Source organism: Falco biarmicus, chromosome 12, assembly GCF_023638135.1.
Source record: "Falco biarmicus isolate bFalBia1 chromosome 12, bFalBia1.pri, whole genome shotgun sequence".
In the NCBI taxonomy this organism is placed as follows: Eukaryota; Metazoa; Chordata; class Aves; order Falconiformes; family Falconidae; genus Falco; species Falco biarmicus.
The window spans coordinates 11,060,504-11,081,506 of record NC_079299.1 but is presented as its reverse complement, the minus strand read 5'-3'; the positions used below and the strand labels follow the sequence as shown (position 1 = coordinate 11,081,506).

Sequence of the window (21,003 nt, the reverse complement as noted above, 5' to 3'; positions counted from 1 at the left end):
CATGTTAGCGGGTAAAGGAATAAATAAATATTCTCTTTAAGCAATGTATTTGCATTTTTATAACTTAAAGGGTCAGAAGCAGACATGGGAAATCAATAGTTCTCCTTGCACTGCGTGAAATTAATCAGTAACTTTGGAGACACTCTGTATTTAAGAAAACAAACTGTATGAACATCACACGGCTTTTGAAGACGTCCTGGTGTGATGTTCCTGGTGGGCTTGAGGCGATACAGCACTATTTTCCAGTGTGGTGCCTATAAGAAAACCAGAACCAGAGGACAAGAGAAAGGACCGTTTGGTGATCTGCACTCCAAGATGAATTGGGAAGTGAGTGTTAGTGCAGTTGTAAGAAACCTGATAGTGTGTGGTGCCTGTTTAACCGGCTGTGAGGGAAAAGGTCACAGACCTGGCTATTGCCGCTCACCTGGAGTGCTAGCTTACCCCTCCATCACAAACTCGGCAGCTGGCTTCAGCAAAGTGCTTAGAATCACTGTCCGCCTCAAGCACATGCTTGGCTTGAGTGGAAGGGGGACACGTGCTTCAGGATGTGCTGGGACTTCTGTGGGCAGCTCCGGTGACCAGAGAGGCCTGCTTCAGGTACCAGGTGATATGTAAATGTAGCAAAACGTGGCACATAATGAAGCCTCTAATGCCTGGGTTTCCCTTTTTCCCGTTCACACAGTATATAGTTAAAGTGCTGGTTTATATTTGCTGTTTGCCATTATTTTTAATAAGAATCTTCCAGGAACGGTTCATCAGAAATGCAGAAACCGTGCTCTGTAATAACTGGTTAGGTACGCCACCTGATCCTGTCTCTGCTCCCTAGCTATTTGGTTTTATGTAACAAATCCAGAAGGGATATAGGGGGGTGCAGCATTTGCTATTCAGGTTCATATGACTGGCAGGCCTCTGAATTCAAATACCTGGGCTGAAAATTCTGCTTCATCGATGGTGAGAGGTCTGTTAGATAAACTGAAGCCGTTAGCAACAGGTGATCAGACAACCGACTCCTGCCCTAAGTCCCCGTCTTGACTGGGAAGCTCCCTGGGTGCTCTGCCTGCACCCCCTTGGGCCCTCTGCTAGGCAATCCCATTCCCAACCTGAGCAAATCCAACTGGTCTAAGAGTGTGAGTGAAACAATTTAAAATGACTGTACACAATGGCTGTAACCGTGTGGCCTACACTGGTGGTGGTGGGGTGTCCTTGGCACATCAGCTGCTGCCCTGGCAAGTGCAGCTGCTCCAAGCTGCATGCCCTGATGGCTTCATCCCAGCCCAACACAGAGCAGCCTCAAAGATGCTGTTGATAATCCTGGTGCAAACAGGGGCTCCAGAGAAACCTGGGACTGCAGTGGAGGAGAGTAGGAAGAAGACAGAAAGTTGTCTGTGTCCCTCGGTCTGTCCAGCTGAAAAGCACTTGAGAACTAAGTGCTTTGCGCATGCTGCAGTAAGGACAGGGCACTCGCAACGAGGACAAGTGGCTCTGAGCCATGTGAACCGGGTCTGGGAGCTTCAATTTAAAGCACTAATACCCTAACAGGGTTCCCGGTGATAAAATGAAACCTGCTGGCTTTGAGACGAGCAGAAGGAGGCTTTTGTATCAATGTAATACAAAACATGAATTGCTTGATGGAAAGTGAAGACTCACTGATAGCATGGGAGCAATAAAGAGCTGATCCTACTTCCATTAACTTTATTGGGAGCAGACCCAAAATATTTAAGTGGAGATTGGCATATCACATCTATCTAATCTAAAGTATCTCAGGATTTATGTTATGGTCTCAGCCCTGAGACAGACAGATGAAATATTACTCCTACTACATTTAATTTATAATCTTCATCTCACTAAACCTGCACCTACCTACTTACATGGTCCCCATTACAAAAGTAGCTGAGTGGCTGCCAAGTATTTAGACATATAAATAAAATAGCAAAAATTATTTTGTTCTCTGTCTCCCTGCTTCCCCTGGAGTTTGTAAAATGTTCTGTACAACTTGTGCTTGTTCTGTTTAAGGTTTTGTGCAGAAGTGGATGGGACTGGGAATCTCTGGGTTTGTTTTAAACATTTGTCTATGTTTATTTATGGAAAATGTATGCCACAAAAGAGGTGTGCATTTATTTCTGAATGCACTGAGATAAATAACTATCAGAAAGGATAAAAGCAAATAATAGAGCCTAGATCCAGGAGCTGTGAGAAATTCATTGCATAAGCTCACAAACTTCCCCTGTTGGTTCACAGTCCAGATTGTTCCCGTCAAATGTCATGGGAGGTCATGTTGGTGGAAGGAGATGTGATATCTCAGGAAGCAAAGTCCAATACCCTCAATGGCTTTGACTGTCAAGACAGAAACACTGGGCAAACCAAAGGAATTTGTGCTACTGATGCTTTGTTTGGAAGTTTCCAGAGCTTCCACGGGGCTCGTGGCTTCATTCCTAGATGTTGTAAAAAGCCACGGCAAAACTTCAAACAGCGCATGGGTGTTCAGCCTGTGTCTCGTAGGGGTGGCTGTATACTTTTGGCTGATCAGTCACGGACAGAAAGTTGGTTACCAAGGACTGAGTAAAGATGTGGGTGTCCCCTCCTCATAACAACATCACTCCAGCCTTGAGCGGGCAGTGCCACAGGTAGAAGCTCCTCAGAGAGGTGCTTTGGGACATCGTGGTGGTGGTTGTGGCTGGAATGAGACATGCAGGACCCAAGTCACCACCTCTCTGGGCTGTGTGCTCAGCCCAGTTCTTGCCATGGTCAGTGCTTCGCATGTGGCGATCAGGGACTGCACCGTGCAAAGGTTCAAGATGGAGCAACTGTTGCTCTGAGACAGGTCCAAAAGGAGGAACATTTCAAGATGTGTCCTTCAAAGCTGGACACGGCTATATTTTCTCTTTTCTATTTCTGGCTGCTGCTGAGCTCATGAATCTCCGACGATGGATAAACAGATAGCCCTGGACCCTTTTCATAATTGTTTCTGGATATATCCTTCCTCAATCTTATTCTGCACAAAACTTCTTGAATAGCTCATTTAAGGAGAAAACACTTGAAAAGTATATTAGCAAACTCTTTCAGTGGGGTAAAACCATCAACATGGAAAATTCAAGTTTTCAAGAGAGCCATTAAGTGTGATTAAACCTTTAAAAAGGGAGAACAATGAATGCAGCCTTGTATTTAGCAATTTCATATCTTTAATTGTACAAAGATTTTCTTTAAAAGCACAAGCCTGAAAGGAAGCTGAATGTTACAGTATTTACTGGAGGAAAGCAATGAGAGAAGGCCTGTTCACTAGCTAATGGAGTGAAGCCCAGAAATAATGACAAAAAAGCGGTAACGACCGCTCTCCAACACAACATATATAAAAGAGGGAGCCATAAAAAGGCAACAATTCTTGACTTAGCTTTGAGTTTCACAATGACTGTGATTACAGATAGCAAGTGGAAGAGCATATAAGCCATGATGAAATCTAGTTGGCTTTGAGATTCAAGTGAAAAAAAAAAAGTAAAAAAGCAACAGGGACATTGAATTTCTGCAGCACAAATTTTGGATGGGGTATAAGAAATGGAAAGAAAGGAAGAAAGAGCAAGGCCATCAAAAAGTTCAGCAGAAAATGAATATATTCTCTTCCATGCCATCTAATAATAAACACAGTAGGGGCCAGATCCTCAACTGAACTGAGCTGGTAATACCAGGGATTGATCAAGTTTGCTGTTCCTGCAGATGTGAGTATCACACAGTCACACACATCCTGGCATACTTTAGCCTGTGCCATCTTGCAGTATATTTAATGTACGGAGAAAACTTTGACTATTGGGAACTCGAATAAAAAAACCAAAACACAACTGAAATCAAACTGATTAAAGCATATAATAATTATATTTATGATACATTTAATGCTAGCTTAATTATTAGTGTTACCTTAAAGAGAAAATAGTTTGACATATTTTAATGACATGTTAATTACCAGCTTTATTTTTCTTGACCAATATTTTTAAAAAGCAGTGTTAACATCTGGTCTGCGATTACGTGTATATGGCTTTCTTCATATATGTAATACTAAGATGATGCATGCGTGTACTTTTCCATGACAAAGTTATGTTATGTCAGTTGCAGCCTTAGGCACACTTTAACATTTAGTGGGCATCATTCTATAGGGCTTTTCCTAAAGCTTTCCCTTTACATTTCTATGAATACCTTGAAACTGCAACTTCTATTCACCCATTTATTTAGAAAATAACAAAACCAAAGTTTTTTATACTTGTGGTTCTAGAGAGATTAAAAAAAATAAAACCCAAACCTGAACCTTAAAGGTACAAATGAAAAGAATCCCCAAAGTACTGAAATTGCAGCCTTATGACTAGTGGCAGGAGCACCAGTCCAGTGCTGGTGATCCTAGGTGGGGAATGTAATATGGCATACTACAAACCCAGCAAACCTGCAGGGACGAGGATGACTGATGTTTAATGCTGTCATATAGAAAGATTGAGCAAAACCGTATTAGCTCTCTGAGGAGTTTGTTTAAACAAGTTTATTGCACTTACACAGAGTAATATGGGCTGTAAGCTTGTTATTTAAAATCATGACTACTGGCATGAGCAATGAAATAAAAACAAGGAGTCGGGGAGGAACAGGGGGTGATGTACAAGTCATGTACAGCATGTCGCTAGGCAGAAGGACGATGAAAATGGATACCGTTTCAGACTACAAAAGCTAGTGGAACTGTGGGACAAACATATGAGAAACTTAAATATGCCTACTATGGAACCAGCAGATATCTGATGCCTACTATGGAACCAGCAGCTTGCTGATGATGGCCATATGGGATATGTCTAATAGAGGTGATCAGTATAAAGAATCAGACAAAAAGGCTGTTTCAGAGCAGCCAAAACTGTCTGCAAATGCAGTCTCATTCACTGAACAGTTTCAGCTGGAAAAAAAGAAAACACACTGGAGAAAGACAGATACAATGCTTTCTTCAGGTCTGGTATTGAATCTGAGCAGCGGTTTGTGAGCCTGATAGCCTGCTGGTAGATCTGTTAGCTTAACGTGTTACTTCTCTCTCTCCAAAATCTTGCCTCATACATACCATTAGAGCACCAGGACTGCAGTAATAGTGTTAATCCTCTCTGCTACTGAAGTGATGGAACGTGTGTATCCTTTAGACCAGAATGGGTTATCCTGGGATTTCCCACCTCTCTCTGGCCCAGGGTCTAATTAATTACTCAATGCAAAATAACCTGCTTGAACCTTATAGAAGATCTCTAGAGCTGATCCAATACTGGGCATGGTCCCACCTGCAGTGGGGGGCTGGACAAGAGACTTCCTGAAGTCTCCTCCAACCAGCTTTTCTGTGCCTTTGTCATGACACCCCATCCCCAGTTAGGTGGGTGTTAGATGCCCTTCACTGGTTGGCATCTACCCCCCAAGGGAATGTAACCTTTGCCTTGGTACTTCCTTGGCTGTTATTGTGTAACAGTTAAACAGAGATGGTCTCACAAAGATGGTCTTGGTGGTTTTTTGGCATGGTAAAAGGAGAACAAGTGCTGAGACCAGGCAGTCCTGGTACTGAACTGGAGCAGGTGCCTGAAGCTGGAGGCTCCTTGCTTTGGGAAAGAGCCCTGCCACTGAGACATTGAGTAAGTGGGCATAGCTGTCAGAAGAGTCCAGCAGGAGAGGGTCCCTCCAGGTTTGGCTATTCATTTTGGAAGACTTATATTTTTAATTACAAAGACGGTTCAAGCTGAGATTGAGAACTCCTGGTAGCTCTGAAAATAAAATCCAAAGTTGAACATAATTCTCATTAGAGGCACTGAAAATAGTTTAAAACAATGTGCTGGTACTTCCTGTAGTCACATCGGCTCTGGAAAATGTTGACTGGAGGCATCATTGCAGAACTCTTGTCTGACAAAGGAAGAAGAGGACAATGCCTGTAATTTAGATTTTGAGTCTGCCATCCATTAATTTGTATGAAAATCAGCAGACCGAAGAGGGTGTTTGTGTGGAAAAGGTGAATGAAAATGCTCACTATGGACTACATACACCGAGGTTTTGCTAGTGATGAAACAGTGCAAATACAGTTTCACTGTGTAAAATAAAAACAAACTAACCTTGATTTCTCTGTGCCACAGCCTTTAACAATGGTAATAACAAGCACTTAAGCAAGATGATATTTTGTGATTATAGTAAAAAAATGACATCCTTATATAAATGAAATTATGAATTGATTCATAAATGCTACATCCCTGACACTCCCAGGGCTATGCAATTTTTTTCCAGTTAAACACTTAGGCAATTACTCTTTATGGATAAGGCAGGAATGTCTGGTTGTACAATGGCTTCTGCATTAACAAAGTTGCTGTGATATAGTCTGCTGTTTGCATCTACTAATTTGTGGTGACCAGAAGTCATTATTTCCAGTGGATACAATGGCAACCAGAAACATTACTCTCATGATACTAAAGAATGCAAATGCATTATCTCAAGACCTCCAAGGATATGGTATGTGGCACTGCTGCTCAAAAAGTTTTGAAACTAGTTTGCAGTGTACTTACATCTACTTGCTCATAGAAAATTACTCCTGTCACTTGTTTTGGTTTGACCTCCAAGGGGAATGAATGGCTCATGTATGTGATCTTTAAAAACATGTCCTCACTGAAGCAGGAGTGCTGGGAGCAAACAGGTTGAGGAGGCATAAGAGAACTGAGCTATTTTGGGTAGGGAGTGAAATAAAAGCTTTGTCCCGTGGGGGAACAGCAAACCAGGCACCAAAGGTGTGGGAGAGATTTTTTTAGCTCCCCATACAACAAGAATGGTTAAACAAAGGTGTTTTAAGAAGTGTATCAGCAGGCCTTCACTAGCCATTCACCAATGGTGGCCCATCAAATCTTGTCCTTGTGCAAGCTGGGCCTCTCTGGCACCCTCAAGAAAGGTGCATTTATTAAAGGGAGGCTGAGTTTGTCCCAGCAAGGCAAGGAAGAGTGTACTACCGGAGGAGCAGAGTGAGAAGCACACACAGGAAGCCAGGGACTGTCAGGATGAAAAATGTCCTGGATGGATTAGATCACCAAGACCATAAAGGATAACTCTGCCCTGCTTCCTGAGCTGCACTGCCACACAGGTGTGAGCGATAATACGTTTTTGTGACCATGACCAAAACTTAGATCAAGCTGAAATTTACTTAAGTTTTTGTCCCTTTCTTTTTCTCCTCATTATCTTACTGTGACAAAATGGTAAGACTGTTTCCTTACCTTAATTGTGCATTATTATATCAGCAAGCTGATAATTTGACCTTAATTGTGGTTTTTTAGGTTCACTGAAGCCCTCAGTTTATAATGCTTGATTCGGTATAAAGCATCCCCAGCTTGTTTTCACCTTTGTTTTGCTCTCCCTCACACATACACATACATGCATGCATGTGCACATGCTTCAATTTCTACTCTAATGTAATTTCCTTCTCCTGGAACTTTTTTCCAAACAAGTTCTAGTTCTCAAGATGCGAAAAGAAATGCCGTTGCAAAATTATTACTATTGCTGTCTGCCCACTGAAGTGCCAGCTATGGGAACTATTAGAAATGCCTTTAGAGGAACGCAGATGTGTGTGTGTCCATAATGACAGATGTACTTAAAAATACAACCAACTCCAGCAAGATCATCTATTTGAGTATTTCTAAACTGTGCATAACGCAAGCTGGACCAGTGCATGAGCAGCCTGAAGGAATGTGGCTCCTTGGAGGCTCACCGGGAGTAACCCAGCCCCACGTTCAGAAAAAACAGCATTGCGCACAGCTAGTTTTAGGGGCTGCGCTGTTTCCCTGGAGCTGAGAAGTACCTGTCAGTCACTGTGGTTTTGGCTTAGTCATTACTGGAAAACCGTCTTTTAAGAAGAGAAAGAAGCTTCTGAAAAATGATTGCCATCATGGAAATGTGCTATTCCTTGTGACGTTTTCCATAATTTTTGAACCTGTAATTCTGCACAGAGGAGGATGAAAATATTAGGGGAAAAAACCTGTGCAAAACAGAAAACAGTAGCAACACTGATCCTGCAAAAGGGCAACATTTCCCCCATCTTTGTTCTGATTGAATCTGGATGAACGTGGAAGAATTTTGTTGGGCCAAGACTACTGTCTCTGTGATACCAGGTCAACCTGCGGCTCAGTGATGCACTAAAGTTGAACAGAACAATACAGAAAACCCTCTAAAGAAGAACCATGCTTATAAGCAAACTTACAATAATTTATTTTTGCTCACAAATTGAACATTACTTCTAGGTAAAAAGGATACGTCTATCCTGTGTTGACTTTGTTTAAAATAATAGGCACACTTTATTTGTGTTTCACCTAGTTTCACTTTGTTTTGTAAGGACAGAGCTGTGGCTTCTACCATACGTGTGAGAACTTGCCCCTCACCAGGCCCTGTTGAAACAGTCCAAGCACGGCCACCAACTGACTTGTCATTTCCACGACCCTGCCAAGCGACTGGCACGGCTCATCGGCAGTGCTGGTGGGGGCGGGTGGGCACTGCAGCGGCTGAGAAGGAAATAATTACCCAGGTGCTTTTAAAAAAATTATGAGAGAGATAGGCAGGAATTTGACATGAGAAAGAACAGGAAGGCCGGAGTGGGGGGCATCTGTGGCATTCAGACAGGGCCTTTTTGTCATCATTGGGTTTGGGGGCGTTTTTTACACCCATATGGAAGGATAGTGCAATATGTGGGTGACGATGAATGTATGTGGCATGAAAACAAAATAAGCAAGCACTTGACCAAAGACGCTTTGTGGGTACAATTTGCTTATCCAATCCAATGGAGATGGGTTTCACAAGGGCCCCCTCTTGTCCTGAAACATCTTATTCTCCTTGTTAAAAGGCATTTAAAAGCACAAAATACTTTTATTAAAAATGCTTTTCAGGGCTAAATGACGTTAAGAACACTTTCTATAGCTTGCATTGCTATTTAGGAGAGCATGTTATTTCTTTTTAATTTGCTCACTCATTCCTGAATAACTTTTCATAGGACTCCAGACACTGCAGTGTGACAGCTAAACCAAGGAGCATCGGATGCGATGGAATTGCTCTACAAGCAACCTTGCCAAAGGCCCTTTTGCTGCACAAAGCTGGCTCTATCTTTGTATATTGAGGGAGCTAAATCAATGTTAAATGCTTGGCTCTTTTCACAGGACAATGACCAGGACCTAAGCTGCGTCCTTCCTTTTTGATTGACACTTGAAACGTTGAGTTGGAATCAGCCAGAGGCACTGCTACAAGCTTGAAGCCTCTGCTGGGGATAACAACTGGTGACATCTGCAGAAAGGCCGACAAAAGGCAGTTGAAAGCCGTGTTTGTTGCTTTCCCCTCTCAGATCTCCTCTCTTTCATGGAGCTCCTTACTTGCTTTAATATTATGATTCAGCACCTGGCTCTTTTGAACCTTGCTTTAAACTTCAAAAGGCGAGGTGGTATTAACAAACATGAAACGAAAAAGTGGCAGTAGTTTGATTTACTGTTGTCGTCTTATCAAGGGGGTTTTTTGTCACCAGCTGCCACTTTCTGTCATCTTTGGAACCATTATCATTTCTCTAAAATCTAAAAGACTCCACTTAATAACAGCTTTGAATACAGGCAGGATCAGTAACCTATACAGTTCTGGGATGACAGGACCGTCAAATGAAAAGAAGGATGTTGCCAAAAAACCCCCAAAAAACCAAAACAACAACCCTTTAAAAAAAAAAACACCAATAAGACAAACAAAAGCTGTAGTACTTCTAAGTGACCTTGATTTCAGAATTAAACAAACCAAGCACAACTCCATTGTTCTTTTTGGATTCATTCTGCACTTTCCTTGCAACATTTCTTTTTTGTTCTCAGGACTAAAGGAAAACAAAGCCAAGGCTTCCAGAAAAACTGCTCACTGCACAACAAGCACTTGGTATCACATGAGCACCTTAAGCTCCTCACTTGTAAAAGTGCCAGTGATAATTGCCAGTCTCATTTCACTGTTGTCCTAGCAGAACAGCTCTCATTCAGGTCGAGATGAAGCCCTGAAAGCTGCCTCCCTAGGTCAGACTCACTGGTCAAAAATCTATTTAACTCTCACTTTTACAGCGCCTTTCCATGTTTCCCTGCCATTTTTCCTGGTAATGTTGTGCCACCCTTTGGCTGCCAGGGCAGAACCTGAAATGTCTCCTTGGGCCAGCTTGCTTACCACAGCTTTCCAGGTTCAGTTAAAAGCAATCAAACAAATGCAAAGAAGTTTCTGACCACAAATCTACTGGGCTTTCCTACTTGTCACTTCACTGTCCTCCATATGAAACTCATCCTTATCCCTTTTGTTGATCGTTTTATAATGGTATACACGATGAACCTCCTTGGAAGGTTGCCTTCTAAACTCACAAATTATCTGATGGACATCCCATTACCAGCAGTGACTTTTATCTTACAATAGATCTGAACCTGCACTTCTGCGTCTGTGCATTTTGATAGTTATTTACACCTGTGCAAAAAGAACGAAAAATCACCAAAAGGATCCTGTCCCCAGTGAAGTGCTTTCCCTCCCACCAGCTGTGTGCAATGCAAGACAACGGGGAAAAGGCTGCTCCAAAGAGTTTTCCCCCAACATCTCAGCAGCTGGTCTCCCTCACGCTGCCCATCGACCCCTTTCCAGACCATTTTATCACAGGAATGTGGGGTTTAGTTTCAGTGTCTCGTGCTAAAATGGGATGAAATCAACAACGTGAGAATTCTCTTGACTGTGAAAATGCTGGTGTCCTGACTGATGGAAAATGAGGACTGCTAGAATCCAAAGCTGATTTTTTTTTTTTTTTTTTTCGATTGGGATGTGACAAAATTCATACAAAAGTAAGACAGTGTGCTAAAAATACTTATTATCTTCTGACGGAAGGCTCACTGTGTAATCACACTGAGATTTTCTCACGGAGCATGTCCATGTTTGAAAATTTAGTCATTTTAACAAATGTTAATTACCACATACTAACTAACAGAAGTGTGTGTGTGAGAGATGTTGTATATTTATTTATTCCAGACTTGGAACATATTAGAATGTAGGCTTTATTCCAGTTTACTGTCGTATGAATGAATGTGTTACCCAATTACAAAAGAAAGATATCACAAGAAATAATAAGTAAGGAACTTCCCCTGGTATACTCTTTTGATGAGGAATCCCAGAATATGTTTACCATATCAGGTCAAGTGGAAATCTGAGCTTGAGCCTATTAAAACTGCTTGTGACACACAGGAGCAGAAGCAATGTGCCTATGCCGTGTGGAGAACAATGGAGAGGTAGGTTTTATTTTGCCCACAAAACCCAAGACATTCTGAGAGAAAGCACATGCACGGGAAAGCATTGGTGCAGTCGGCTCAGTGCCCCTGAAAGATTTAGGATGAATGCAGAAGAAGAGCTGATGACCATATCATATGTGTACATACATATAGAAATACATATATATATGTTTTATTGTTGTAATTCAATCACTATATGGTCAGTATACTTTCTTATATATATATATGTTCAATATATTTATAATTAAAGCAGCATATATATATTTTTTTGAACATGCAGGAGCTGAATTTTGGCTTTATTTTTTCCTTGACAGATTTTGGAAGTGAGAAAACTGAGATCAGTATTTTCTTAAAATCACTGGCAACATAATCCAAGATAAATATCTGGCAAGATAATGCAGAGCTTCTGAGGAACCTGAAGATGTAATCTCCACATCTGACGTATACCTTTATAGTCTCTAAAAATTGCCTAGTATAAATTACCGGGAAGAGAAAGATGTGCAGCATTAAAACAGTCCCACAGCCTCTACCAAGAGGTCTCCAGTGCTGGCAGAACAAGCCAAAAAAAGGGAACTGGTGGATTACATGGAATCTGTGATGCAAGATGAAAACTCCAAGATGTTGGAGGAATACCTTCAGGAGTGTAGAAAGAGATGCAAAAGTGAAAGGGGATGGAAATGTCCCAGTAGCCTACATTTATTTGTAAATTAAAACAAAATACCAACAACAACCAAACAGGAGCGTTACTAGGATTTATTCAGGTCCAGCAAATCTTATGCAAAATTGCATATGCAAATCTTATGGAAGAAGCCATGCAACCACTCCCAGGCAAACAGAATGAGAAAAAACTAACATATACACATCTGTATGGATCAGCTTTCTACCTAGTCTGCTCCATACTTGCTTTTAAGAAAAGCAGTGAATGGAGGTTGTTTCTTCAGAGAGAATGAGGTTGTGGATCTGTGTCAAACTGATGTCATGATATAAGGTATTTTAGAAAGAAATTACTAGAATGAATATTCTATAATCCTGATTGGATTGGTGGTATATGTAATAAGGAATGAGATTAATAACTGATTTTATATATATATCTATCTCGAGAATGAGTTATAAATTCTTCTGAGGGAAGTCATGCACACAAACCTCTCAGGGTTTTTAAAGGAGACCACAAACATAATGATTAGGATAATTTGATTAAAATTTACTGTTTTTTTAAAACACTGTTCATAACTTTCCTCACTATAAACTCTTAAAGAAATGTAAGCAACTCCTGTTGTGGTTTCATAGGTGACTAACAGGCTCACACTTTTATGAAATAAAAGTTAAAGTAAGTAGCAATCATCATTTTAATGATACAGTCGAGTTTACCGATGTGGTTTTAAGAGGACTCTGCTGTTCTGTACATCCATTAATCACCAGGAAAAGGTGTGAACTCCAAAACGGCAATGCTTTCTGACAGAAAATTACACAGGAGAGTTACAGCAAAAGCTGACTCTGAAAACTGTTGAAGAAACTCACAAACGAAATGGTGGGGTGGATGAGTGGCAGGAGTAATTCAGTGTTGATATTTATAAAGACAGGAAAAAATAACTCTAAATACACTCTTGCCATTCATGGAGGTCTTGGAGTCGTTATAGATACTGTAGAGTCATTCTGTGAAAAACGTCAATTCAGTACTCAGTGACAGAGAGAAAAGAAGGACATAAGGAATCACCGAGAAGTGAGATGAATGCCAGCAACAACAATGAGCCACATCCTGGGCTGAGAGCAGCTCTGCTCACCCCTCGTCTTCCTCCAAAATAAAAAAAATATCTAATTGCACCAGTGTTGGAACAGAAAAGTGTGAGAAAGGACAACCAGAGAAGATAGAAAATAATGAAGACTTTGTCTCAGAAAATAGGTAGGTTTAGAAAATCCTCAAAGGTGCAGAGAAGGTGACTAGGGGATAATTATGATTATTTATTATTTCCCAGAACATAAGACCTAAGATAACCTGATGAAATGAGGAGGCAGAAGAATCAAAAGGAATTACTTTTATATGCATTGCTCTATTAAATTTTACAACTTATTCCCAAGTGACGGTGTAGAAGCCCAGGGTGCGAACAGCTTCAAAAAGTAACTACACAGGAAGATCTCTAAATTGAAGATCTTTTTTTTTTTCATTTAAACAGTTATCTTTGGACAGTTAACTTGTCTTGTTTAAATATACTTTTAAAAATTTATGTGTGTTAATATGCTAAACTGCACTACTTTTATCATCCGCGATCTTTCCTGTGTCTATATTTCACACAGCAATTGCCCTTCCCCTTTGTCAAAATTTGCTTACGGAAGTTCAGCTTTCATCTGTATGTATGAGGATTAACTTAAGCCATCCTTTGAAAAATGGAGTTCTGTCTAGCTTTAATTGGGTTGCACAGGTGATTTAAGACTGTCCAGTTTTCTGCAGATGGAGGACATAAGTAGCACATCTTTAAGTTTTTCTGACACCAGCATTTGCAGGGTTAAGTTTGAAACAGCTACGTACTATAATAGCAGGAAAAATGCTGGTGTATTTATTTTTTCAACTGCTTATGGACAGTTATGTTGTGGATACTTTTTCTTCTGCATGTATCACCACCTTAATGAAGCACCTGCACCAGTCGCTCCTTCAGTCAGTCTCCAGGCTACTACAGACATGGCTGGACCAGATCAAATTAAGGGGGTTAAATGCCAATAAGTGAGGAATTTCAAAACCCAAGCTTGCAACAGTGCATTAAGAGGTCAGTGCTCCAGGAAAATGCTCGAAAATTCCTGCTCACCGTTAATAAAAGTACGGTGCACATTTGCCTGAATTCTAGTGCCATCTCTGCGGTTTAATACCCCTCCTCATTTCAAGACCCAGCCCCTGGGTCCCACCCTAAAAGTAGGTACCTTTCCATTTTCACGGCAAACATCTGGCCAAGAAATGCAAGATCTCTGTTCAGTGCTTTGCCAGAGTCAGTTCGTCTCCTCATTTTGGAAAAGGGCACTGGATTATAGCCTAACGATGACTCGCCAGCATCCCCCCTGTGGAAAGTGTGCCAATGTGAAGAAGGGAAAGCAAGTTTCATGGCACTAGAGACAAGCAGACATAGGACCCCATGGCTCTCCTTCCAAATGACCAAGACTGCAGGGAGGAAGAGATCTGATCTGGATTTTCTAACACTGTTTATCTGCTCAAATTCATGGCTTAAGGCAGCAGGAAAAATCCAAAAGACTAGCCCTGCACCACCCCTGCCTTCATCCAACCTGTCGTACTTGTTCTCTCTGCTCTTTTTCCTGGCTCTGTGGGTGACCCCCTGCACCATTTCAGGCATGGTGACCCCAGCTTGAAGCCAGAGAGAGTACACTAGTGTTGGTTACTCCTTCAGCACTACATCATGGTGATAGGGGACTGGTTTGGCAGACAGATCTGACGGGCGAAATCCCAGCAGATCAGAGGGGAACTGTAGATTACTACAGAACGGGTGGATAAGCCTGGCCAGTATGTGGTCACCTCCCCCCGGCTAGACTTATAGCAGCCCCTGGGGAAGCAAGGTGACTTGTCTTCCTCCTTTCTGGGTGCCTGTAGCTGCTGGGTGTGGGCCGAGTGCCTCACCATCCAGCTCAGGGCAGGTCTGTACACGCAAGGATGGGTTGGCAGTCCGTGGGCAACCCCCAGATGAAGCAGCAGGTGAGCTGGTATGCTGAGCTGTTCCTGAGGCTACGTGGCTGCTGAGTGCAGAAGTTCATGATGCAAGGTGCCTCTGTACATCTCAAATCTGGCCGTAACACTGGGTTAGGTGCTTGTGGTCTTTGGGTGAGATCAGGCTGCTGGTTTCTCCCCTAGCACTTCACTTTGGGGTGTTTGAGCTGCACCACATACAACGACCTGTATGAGATGCATGTTAAGGGACAGAGTCAAATAACAGAGTCAAAATCAAATGTATCTTTCTCATTTCTGGGCACTGCACACGAGTAGCAACACTGGAGACTCATGGGTGGGTAGCTCGTTAGTGGGAGCTGCTTTGGGCTCCCAGTCAGCATCAGTGACAGCTGACTTAAAGGTATCTTTTGTTTTTATTCATATCCGCTATGCGCAACGAATCTCACACTGAGGTGAACTCCATAGCGTGCTGAAATCATCTGTTTCATCAGGAAAACTCCCTCATGCACGTGCTTATTCCTCCAGCTAAAAATATCCCAAAGCAAAACCTCCGAAATGGCACCCTCCTCTGGCTCAGCCGCACCCACAGCCAAACACACTTATCTGGCAATCGCAGCAGCTCCGATGGAGCTGAAAACTGCAGGAAACTTCATAGCAAAACAAATAGCACTGTGACGAACACACGCAAAGCTCTGGAGATCCTGATTCCTGTCACCCGACTGCAGCATATCAAATGTCAAGAACCAGCAAGTACAAAACAGCGCCCAGCCGGCACGCCTTCCCCTCGGCCAGGTGGGAGCTGCGCACGCTGCCCTGGCCTTCCCTCCATCACAGCAATGAAAGCCGCTCCCGGGAGGCCAACCACAGGACTAAAAAATTCCATTTACAGCACGTATATTCCACAGAGGTAATCCCCAGAACACAGGCACTTCCAGCAGGCATATGATTTCTACAGAGATTGCCACGAAACAACAGAGTGCAGGATTTGGCTCTCTCTGCTGTAACGAGGTGAAATTTATACATATATACATCAAGGTTTGGCGGTTTCCAGAATTAGTTTATTGTGTGTCACCCTCTAGCAGAGATGGGAGGCTCAAAGCCTCCTTGCAATTTCAGCAGGTGCTTGCTTCTGTGTAAGGATGGAGGGCCAAAAGCTTGCTGCTCTTGCTCCCAGCGAACGCACGTTGCATCAGCCGCCTGGTGGCACAGCGCACAGTGCAAGGCTCTGCCTGACTTTATGATACACCTCTTGCTCTCACTCACACAGATCCTTTTATGCATTTAGAAAAACCTGCACCCAAAGGAAGTTCCCAGAAGCCTCAAGTTTTGCCTTCTGTTGTAGCCTCAAGAAGATGACACGTCACCAGGAAATGGAGCTTCTCTAGAAATTACTAAGACTTTTTTTCAAGTAGGCACAGCTTGTAAAGCATGTTGCAATTTGTCTTCAGGATAGATCAGGACTAGACTTTTTTTCCACATTCACATGGGATTGTAATCATACACACACAAGCACCAGTCCACCTGCAGCACTGGGGCTGAAGGACTTGCTCCGAGAAGCACAGCAGCTGGTGACAGCTTATAGTCGTGCTCACCTACCTCTTAGTCCCAAAGCTTGTGAAAGGAAACTCTGTGTCTGGCCCAGATGCAGCCCGATGCAGCTCCTGATGTACCTGTGCACTTGTTGGGGTGCCTGAAAGCAGAAGCAAGAAGAGATTTGTAGGAAAGTGGCCAAAGCAGAGCTTGCTTCTCCTCCTGTAGCTCCCACTGCGATCCATGTGCCTGGCAGGAGGCGTAACGCTTGCCTCATACTGCCTCGTGAGGTGTGTGACCAGGGAGCTGCCTGACTTTGGCTCTACCGATTATTTTTTTCAGCAATACCCTGGACGTTGTCAAGCTAAGAAGTGACTGCTTTGTCCATTTCAACTATTTTCACTTTGAACCCCAGCACAAGACTTGGAGCAGATTAGGAAAGAGCCAGACACCTAAGGTCTGTACTGGTCCCAGGTTCGCTTGGGAGTTTTATGAAAAGCAGCACAAGTTTGGAGATAACAGATACTTTCCATCTGGGACTCAACACACAACCGGGTGATCCACACAACTCAGCATGCTTATAGATGTGGGGTTTTAAATTTCAAGGCAAATTAACACCAGCCAGGAGCTTACCTTGTCTGCTGACAGTCAGGCATCTCGACAACTGATGCCAAAGCCTGGAACCCCCACGCGAACCAAGCTGGCCACACACTAGGTCAGTGCTGAGGCAGGAAGGCTTAATGTTGTGGGGAAGTTGCAAATGAAGCTGCTTCTTGTTGTGGCTTCATTCTGCAGCTGGGAAGAAGGCATTTGGTCTCAAAAGCTCTCAGCTGAGAACTATTCACAAGCAGTAAAATCTTCTCCAAAGGAAAACAAGCAAAAGACAGAAGACATTTCAAGTGGCTTCAGCAATGCAAGACACAAAAAAGTGAGAAAACGATACAGACATTTCTCACCACCCTTGCGCTTACAGAATTCCAATTCCTTCTTAACTTTTTTTGTTGAAAGAAAAACATTGTTTCAAGATAATGAAATTTATGGTCTACTGAAAAAAAGTCAGCTAGTGAAAAAAGTCAGCTATGTGACCTCCTGACATTTCATGACCAAAATCCTAACAAGTTATGTGGGGACATATGGTTCTTTCTTTTTCTTAATTCATCTCAGTTTTTTAATAATGTGTCATATTCTAATTCCAAACATTTCACTGTTTCAAAAGCTCCAAGCTGTTGCCAGTAACACTATCTGGCTTGAGTCAACTGTGACACTACCAGAAAAAATGGTGCTCCTATCTAGAAGCCTTTCTTCCTAGAGCTTTTCAGCTTCGAGGAGTTTGCTGAGCCTAGGCAAGGGTTTTAAACTGAAAGAAGCTAAATATAAGCAGCCAACTTCATGGCCACAGGGGATCTGGAGAGCTGAAGGAGCACTTTCTACATTGCCTCCTGTGAACCACAGCTGAGGAGCACCAAGCCACCGAGCAGTGAGGAGCACCTCTCTCTGGTGAAATATCTCAGATAGATGGAAGAGGTCAATTAATAGCCTAGATTGCCCTCAACTATTAAGACAGATTAAAATGTCAAGCCCCTCCAAAGCTAGAATTTAGGGCATTTTGTATTCCTTGCCTGGCCTTTCACGGAGCTGGGGGCCATCTGCACATCCTGGGCCCTGTCCAGCTTCACGCTCCCAGTGCCTCAGTGCAGTGATGTTCGGTTTTGGTGGTTTGGCCCCCATTAAATTTCAAAAGAAGTAAAACGAAATGATCTTTTTTTTTCTTTCCATTTGGCCTAATAAGCACTCCATATTTCTAAATTACCATCTCTTTACATGTGTTCTCTGTAGAGCTGCCAGTCAACGTCAAATGAGGTGTATAAATCAAAACTCTGGTTATGTTCTGATAGCATTATATAGACTGGCAGAAAAACACAGGTGAACGAGTGTCACATCTACATGAGATTTTTTTCTCCCTTTTTAAATTGAGACATCTGTCTAATCTCAGTACTTCCCAGTAAATGAATATAGGCACCTCAGAAGCTTATCTGAGCTTGATATTAAAGAAAAACATTTCTATGGGCACATTTGTACCTGTCAGCACTTACTGTAGAGTTCTCTCTATATATACATTAGCGTGAGTGACATCAGAATGATTAAAATGATTGTTAATGTTAACACCGGTTTTGCACCCATTTTACCCTGTTTTGAAAGGGAGACTTTCCTTGAACCCAAGTGCAAGTGGGTATTGGATTGTTTTTCAAAAACTTTGTGGAAACCAGGGAAGGACAAAGTCAAAGAGAAGGCAAGACAGCAATGCACATGGCACGGGATAACGGATATATACATCTATCTATATGCTGGACTGATGAGCCTTCTCTGAGCTGTTTCTGCAAGGCAGTCCAATGCTGAACAAAAGTACAGCTAAGACTTGCTTTTCCCCACACCCAGCCACATCCACACTTGAGCGAAATGCCTTACATGTAAACCAAGCCCACTCAAAGACATCTCAACCTTGACATTCTGTTTTCTTTTGCAAAACTCCGTTTCTTTACAACACCACTTGCCTGGCATGCTCCCACGTGAAGCAGAGTTATCAGAATAATAATTAACAGGCTCTCATTAATTTAGGATCAAACAATACCCCCTAATGAAGCAGGGACTGACCAATGTGATCCCTTAAAGTGAGGCGTATGCTTTTCTTACACCTCGTGGCATCTAATCTGCCGTAACCATTAGGCACCGAGCTGACCGTAAAGGCCCGTATAACATTGAGTCAAGGACAGTTAATGGATGCCGGAGCACAAACAAGAGTGCTCCAAGCATGTCAGTCAAGACTAACCTGAGGCAAAAACATCAAAATGCAGGTTGGAGTTTTGACATTCCTGCAGGCTCTGTACGCCTCGCCAGTGAATTTTTAAAGTCAATATCCCCCTCCTGCTCGTGAACACTTTCTATCTGATGAGTAGCAGTAATGTGGATCTGATTGAACTGTGACTAAAGTATTACTTAAAAGGCAGCTTTGAATGCGTGCGCGTGTGTGTGTTGTTGTTTTTTTTTTTAATAAATGTCTGTGATAACAATAAAGACAGTTTACACAGATTATCACAGGCTGTGTCTTTAGACTTCAAGGTTATATGATTAGGAAATTAGAAAAGAGATGAGATTAGAAAAACCACAGAACATTTTGAAAAAGAAAGCTTTTTACAAATTATCTGTGTACTGAATTTGCACAGAATCTGATAGATAAATCTTCTCATATTTGGAAATGGATAAATGCTACAATGTAAATAGAAGGAACCAGCTTGGGAGCACACGCCTGGCAAAAGTTCAAAAAACATATTAAGTATTCTAATTTGCTTAAAGCTTACTTATAAAAAAATGCATATTGTGATATAAAATGTAATGATTTCTGCATGGAAATGTAATGAGCAATAATAATTGCTCTGGATGAGCATAGTACAGACTGTTAGAAAGTGTGGTCCCTTTGCCTTCTGATTTCACATTAAACCTTTATTTACTTTTTCCCCTTTGCACAGTGGAGTGAAATGATTAAGGCAAATGGACATACAATTTAAGCCAAGATCATTCCTAGTATTGGGCAATACACGTGAGCACGTAGGATGCCATAAAATTGGGGTGGTGGCAGCAATAAACACACTTCCTATTACTGGAAAAGAAGGTGTGTTTTCAAGGGGAAATTATATTAACTGAAGTGGTACATTAGTATTTAGAAGTCCTGACCAAAATTTCCAAGCAAGCTATAAAACTTGATTAATTTAGGAAGCCAACATTTTCATGCATTCTTTGGAGAGTTTCTGATACTGCACTCATGGTGAACATTTTGATGGGGGTCATTTTGCTATTAAAGTACATCAGTGGGTGAGCCATTTGATGTGTTTTTCATTTGTCTTGTGACCTTTCACTTGGCACTGTCCTGTTGTTTCTTTGGTTGTAACTTTTTTAACCTTTTAATTTTTCCTGGACTTGAGATCATGTGTATTCCAGCAACACAGCAGCACAAATATTTTGCATTAACTGCGCACATCTTGGGCATATTTGTTTTTTCTTTGGCTCTTGCCTTCATGTACCTTTGCTATGTCCTATTAAACAGTTGTGTTTCAGTCCAGAGATGGTTGTATTCATCAGCAGAGAAACTGTCACCTCAAAAGTATATGGCTTGTTAAGAGCTCAGGTACCTCTGGGTCCTTTGGGAATGCACTGTGCTATACAAATAAATGGGTTATAAATTTCTAAATACTTTTATTTTCCTACAGAAAAAAAAAGATGGAAAGTCTTTAGCTAAACCCTGATGTACTGCCGTTTCTTCTCTACAAAGAACATTTTTCTGTTACATTCTTTTTAATGTTTTACTTAAGCCTGTTTACACCCAGATTTAATCAGACCCCCATACCACAGCAAAATGCACTTTTTAAGAAAAAATAAGTCTGCGATAACAATAAAGATGTTTTTGTTTTAACAAAAATGCTTTAACATTTGTTGATAACAAGAAAGTTTGCAGATTATCCCAGTCTGTGTCTACAT

The 21,003-nt window shown here is 41.9% G+C and overlaps 1 long non-coding RNA gene across 1 annotated transcript; it reads left to right on the top strand.

The window, feature by feature from the left end:
- The first annotated feature begins 201 nt into the window (after window positions 1-201).
- Window positions 202-20,765, top strand: LOC130157733 (uncharacterized). The gene is made up of 2 exons (XR_008824997.1): window positions 202-597; window positions 11,594-20,765. It is a non-coding gene; the product is annotated as an uncharacterized LOC130157733 (long non-coding RNA).
- Window positions 20,766-21,003: the final 238 nt, after the last annotated feature.